Consider the following 6,000-nt stretch of genomic DNA (forward strand, 5'->3'; position numbering starts at 1 on the left):
AAAGAGAAATAAATAAAGAAAGAATGAATGGAAGAGAGAAAAGATTCAGTTTGAGGTGGGGTTGAGCTTACGAATTTGAAAAATTCGACGAGTGGGTGTAAAAAATCAGAAAAAACGAAAATCAGAATGACCAGGATTTCGAACATAAAAATATCGAGAATCTAAAACAAAGAAAGATCAAAGTGGTGAAATTTCACCGAGCCAGAAATTCACGGAACTAAAAATCTTCGGAAATTCAGAATTTCAATGTGTCAGATTTTTAATTTTTCTCTTTTTCGCTTTTTCGGAACTTTGACCTGTCGGAGTTACGCCATTTCGACATTTTGACCTTTCGGAACTTTAATGTTTCGTCAAAGTTTGATTTCTTCACTTCGAATTTCGTCCTCAAATAATCTCGGAATCTGGCGCTTTTCTAAATTTTCAAATTCGGAATCTCAACCTCGCCCCTTCGGTTTTCGGCGAAGTTTATTCGCGAGAAATCGAGCTACGAATTAGAACACGAAATTATCGCGAATCGATGATCCGCTAATTCTCTCGTTTCAAGGACTTCAAAAGCTCGAGAAGCAATTCCCGAGCAATTCTCGCCGATGTAATTCGAGCCAAATGAGAAGCCGTTTAATTGCTAGAGAGAGCTGGTCTTACAGTGTCTGCAGATCAGCTACGAGGCCAGAACAAGGGCGGAGAAATTGACTGGAGTACCGATTTTCACCACTTCCGGTTTGGCACTCGGAAGATGAATTAGCCGTGACACAACGTCGCGGTGAAATTGGATGTATGAGTGGGACGACGTTGATTTATTGCGAATTAGGACGAATCAGGGCGTCGGGATGATGTTGGGAAAATTGGTGTGAGGGGACGTTCACTTGTGCGAATTAAGGGAAAAAAGGAGCCAATTTTTCCCTCTTCTTTTCCGTTCGTAGTACATTATATAACAAGGGAATAAACTCGCCTTTTATTCCTGTGTTAAGTACAGGACTTTGTTTCCGACTCAACGCGGGACTTTTAAATCGGGCTCATATTTCCCGCTTATTTCGATTTACGGGAAATATGATCTCATTATTTCCCGCAAATGTGTTTCAGGGAAAAAAAACCTAACCCGACGATTGAGTCGGGAATAAAGGAAAATAATCACAACTTGTCGATGATTCGATACCACCCATGTTTATCACCTTTTACAAAACATTCTTTCAAAACATGGCGTAAAATAAATAAACGAACACATTATTCGGGCCTGATCCTTAAAAGTAACGCTGCAATTTTCTTTTAATTTAGACTGTCGCGAAACGACGGATAAAAATATCACATGTAAATACATATTTCGAACTTTTGTTTGCTGAGAAAGAAAAAAAAAAAAACTTGTTACAAGAAAGAATCATCGAAAAAACGATTATGGAGGAAATAATGTTTGAAAATCGACTTTTTTTTTCAAAAACCTAAAACAAGGGACTTGGACTTTGACAATACGAGCTTTGTTCGCTCCACGCGAGCTTTCGGAGAAAAAGAAAGTCCGAGGAGCTTGCAGCACGTAAATCCGTGTTATTGCCAACAAAATATCCCCGGTTACACAAGGTATTGCATATTTCAGGACACTGAGATTTACGCTTGTTTGCAGGGGATAAAAAAGGGGATCAAGAACGATTATTCATCGAACGCATGGCGTCGCTGCCTCGACTGTGTTTAACGAAATTAATGCCTCCGGCTTGTTGTTCCTTCTTTACAATTTTCGTATAAGTCCACAGTTTTAAGCCTTCAGGCTTCACGCACGAAAAAAAATGTAACGTTGATTTTACATCTCCTGCGATGAATGTATGGAAGAGTTTTCAATTTTCAAAAAAATTCCTCTTCTCAGTATATATTTTATTGCAAGAGTAATGATGTTGGAAAAAATTACAGATTGTTCGGAATATCATTACGCGTGCAATAAAATATATAATTAAAAAAAAAAAATTTTATCCCTGTGTCATTTCTGTAAAAATATTCGATCAGAAACTAAACTATCTTAAAGTTGAGGTGAAAATTTGAATAAAATAAAGCAAATGTTTTTAAATTATTTGAAATTGTTTTGGGGGGTGGGGTGAAAAAAATTCGTCAACACCGTAAATAAGAACTGTATATTCATATATTCATATATTTACCATAGGAGATGTAAAATCTACATAATTTCTCTTTCCGTGCATAAAAAGTCCTGCAGCTAATTTCCGAACATTAACTTCTCTGATTTCACTATATATAACAAGATCGCGTCGTAAGTTTCGGTCTCGATCTGACCTTATTCGCAATTCCGTCGCTGAAGCTCGTTATACACTTTCAAAGAGAATTATGCACAGGCCTGTGAATCATCGATTCCAATATCCGTACACCAGAGATTCACTTACGCCTCCCGATACTTCCGGTACTTATACGCATAACATCAGGTTGACAACTTTTCAACGTTGAATATGAAATCAAGGTCATCCCAACTTTCGTTCACGTATTACTGGGAGATTTTTGTTTCCTAAATCTGTGAGTGTACGAAAAGAGAATTAGAAGAAACAAACGCAGGAAAAAAAAAAGAAAATGAGCAGAAAGTAAGACGAAAGAGGGAACAAGAATTTATACAGGAGCTTAAGTCATGTGTGAACAATTTATTTAATTAATTTTATTTTCTTGGCACTTAGTGGGTGTAATACATAAGGTATACACGTACACATTCACGTATGAAAAACACAGAGGCGAATTCGTGTAACCCATTTTTGGAGATAATTGAATTTTTACCCTGCGGAGCTTCGTGCGGTTATTAATAACAAGTATATCCGTACAGATGTGTTTCATTCTCCGTTTTTCGATAATACTGAGGTTTAAAAATATCGAAGTACACGTTCGGATTTTTCCTGAGTTAGTGAAGTTTCACCAAACTCGGAATTGCGGATTCGGGTTGTTGAGTAAATTTAAACAATTATCGTCAGAATAATTGCGCCGAGGGCATCGATGATTTGTTGAACGAGTTTCGTGTGTGATACACATGTGTGCATATTGTACGTGTAGGTACACGAAAGATGGGAGGATTGCGTAGTTTCATTTTTTTCTTCACTTTTCTCCAGCAAGGAAAAGTGACTCGATCAATTACAGACGTGTATAAAATTGTTTGGATTTCTTTTCTTTCTTCCGGATCGGAATGAAATTTAAAGACTTGTGTATTTTTTTAATTTATCGTAAAGTCAGCCAATTTCGAGTCCAAATTATAGGGGTTGAATTTCAGTCTTGAGAAAAACAAGCGGCTTTAGAATGACCATGAGAGAGAGTCATCGAACTTTCCGTTCTCGCATTGAAGGTTCCAAGTTTATAGAGAAAAAAAATGAATAATATCCAAATCGAATTTCGAACTACAGCTTCGGACTCGTGATTGACGATTTTAAAGCTCTCAGATACCGTATTACAATACAATATGACTATTTTTTCATTGTGAACCAGTGTAACGGATACACGGTTACAAATTTTGAAAGTCTGAGCTTGGATTCGTTATCGGTGACCCAAAAAACCTCCGTCTCCGGATTTCTACGAAAATCAGAATATTTTTAGATTTTTTTCCATCATGTTGAATCGCCATTTTGTATTTAGCAATTTGACTTCAGATTCGTGATCAGCCACCGAATAAACCGACGAGTAACAATTTTAATCATAATCCAAATGTTTTTAATTTTTTTTTTTTTTTTTCAGCTTATCGAATACGCCAAATTAAAATTTTGCAAATTTGACCTCAGATTCGTGATTAGTGACCTAAGAAAATCTAACGGTACCAGTTTTCATTCAAATCCATTAATCCATTCTAAAGATATCTTCATTTTCATTTGATTTTTTCAAATTTCGTTACTTAAATAATTAGAAAAGTGCCGAACCGATCAAACCGAAAATGCAATCAGTTCTGAGTTTGTAAAAGCCGCGTCGATTGAGACCAAAATCGTTGAAATCCGGCGACTCGTTCTCTAAATATCGTCCGACAAAAAAAAAAAAAAAAAAGTAACGACATACAAAACGTGGACATCTCGTAAAAACTCAACCTTTCATTTTTGGGGGTGATTAAAATAACTTCCTATTTTTTTCTCTGAAAACAAAGAAACGAGAAGTTGAAAATGGTTCGGCACACAATTGCCGAAAAAGGGTGTAAGTCGCCTACGTTTCGAGGGTGTTAATATCGTCCATCGCAGTTTGCGCTGCACCAAACGGTCGTTCAGAGATTCGGGCGATCCATGCACACGTTTACATGCCTGCCGGCCATCAACCGAGTACGCGGCGTTATATGCACAAAGCTATAATAAACCGAGGCTAGGGACGAAGGAAGGGAGGTAGGAAAGGGGATGGGGGTGGAAATTCAATATTGCAAAATGTTGGACCGCTGGGAGCAGAATTGGCCCGACGATAAAAGTAGATTGGTAAACATTTGAATAGAACTACACGGAGGACCGCGTTTATTATATACATATATATGTATATAAACGACTTGCGCGTAACGCAAACGTAGGACAGGCACTGGTCATAAACGGCTACGGAAAGAAGTGGCGAAGCGAATTCAAGCGTTGCGCATGCGCGCGGATATTCCGTAGCCAAAATTTTCAACTACGTCGTCGATGTGACGAAAAACGAGGATTTCACTTTGTTATTATCACTGTTTCTACGGGGCTCGAAAGCACGCCGAATTTCTTCTTTCGTTTATGGTTGATTAAAGAGCCGGATTTTATGCCCGTAACATGTGCGGATTTGGGAAGGTGGGGGATGATTTCTGATTCACGAAAACAAAAGGGGAATTTCGGAGGATGATCCTCGGGGAATAACGTTGAGGATTTGAAACGTTGCCAATACGCGGTAAGCGATTGTCACGAAAAAAAAAGAAGAAGAAGAAGAAGATAACAGACAGACAGACAACGAAATATCGGAAAATCACGTCGAGGATTGAAGAGAAGGAAAATTCTAGAAGCTCGATTCGAAACTTGTACCGTTATAAATAATCGATTTTCATCTGCACGGAAAACATTCCAAGCTGCAAGAATATCCGAGTGATTTAAAAACTCACCAAGTCGAATGTAGGGGATGATTTTCCGGGTTGAAAAGGAGGTTGCGTTGTATAAATTCCCAGGGTTTGATTCACATCGAGGCTCTTCGATGACTCGGAACAACGAAGACAAACTCGCACAATTATTCACTGAAAAAAAGAAAACACGAGCGACGGACCGCCGATTACGGATCGATTGGAAATCAATCAGCTTTTAATTTACGACTTTTCGCGGCACTTGGCGGGAAAGTTTACGCGACGGTCATTTAAATTCCCGCCCCGTGATACGCGGAGCTTCGGACTCGACTCGAGATGTCGCTTCGCGCTGCGTCCGTTCGATGCCGACGCTCTTCTCACGAGCGGGCTTCGCGCAAGACTGAGCGTCGCGACGCGCCGTCGAGCTTTTTCTCCCTCGGGCCGTCGGACGATCTTCCGGTCTTGCGCACCTGCGATTTTAGTCGACGTTCCACGCGCTGCGCTCCCCGACCGCAACGCGTTTACGACCCGGCGTTTTAATTGACCGCGATAATCCCTGCGGCCGATTTTGGAGATTTGAAAAACGATGGGGCGGGGTTGAAATTCGGATTTCGATTGATTCTGGATTATTTGGCGGCGAGACTCGGAGTGAAGGAATCGAACTTTGAAGATACGACGAGGTTTCGGATGGTCGGAAAATCCACGGCTTAAAGTTAGGAAATGCAAGGTTACGAAAATTCAACTTACAATGGAGCGAAGTTCAGAGCAAAATTACGAAAAATAAAGTTTCGATGGGGCGGAATTCCGGAAATTAAAATATACTCAGACATCGTGGCTTACTCGACGAGTGGATGTGAAAAAATAGAGAAAAACCGAAAATCGGAACGACGAGAATTCCGAATGTAAAAATATCGAAAATCTAAAGCAAAGAAAGATGAAAGTGGTGAAATTTCACCGAGTCAGAAATTCACGGAACTGAAAATTTTCGATCATTCCGA

At 39.4% G+C, this 6,000-nt stretch overlaps 1 protein-coding gene across 1 annotated transcript in view; it reads right to left on the reverse strand.

Annotated features, from left to right (window-relative positions):
* Nucleotides 1-5,380, reverse strand: part of LOC124298079 (discoidin domain-containing receptor 2) — a 108,262-nt gene extending 102,882 nt beyond the window's left edge. The window contains exon 1 of the mRNA XM_046749661.1: nucleotides 5,048-5,380. The gene's annotated coding sequence lies outside the window, so the exon portion shown is untranslated. The remainder of the gene's footprint in view (nucleotides 1-5,047) is intronic.
* Nucleotides 5,381-6,000: the final 620 nt, after the last annotated feature.

Source organism: Neodiprion virginianus, chromosome 2 (genome assembly GCF_021901495.1).
Source record: "Neodiprion virginianus isolate iyNeoVirg1 chromosome 2, iyNeoVirg1.1, whole genome shotgun sequence".
NCBI lineage: Eukaryota > Metazoa > Arthropoda > Insecta > Hymenoptera > Diprionidae > Neodiprion > Neodiprion virginianus.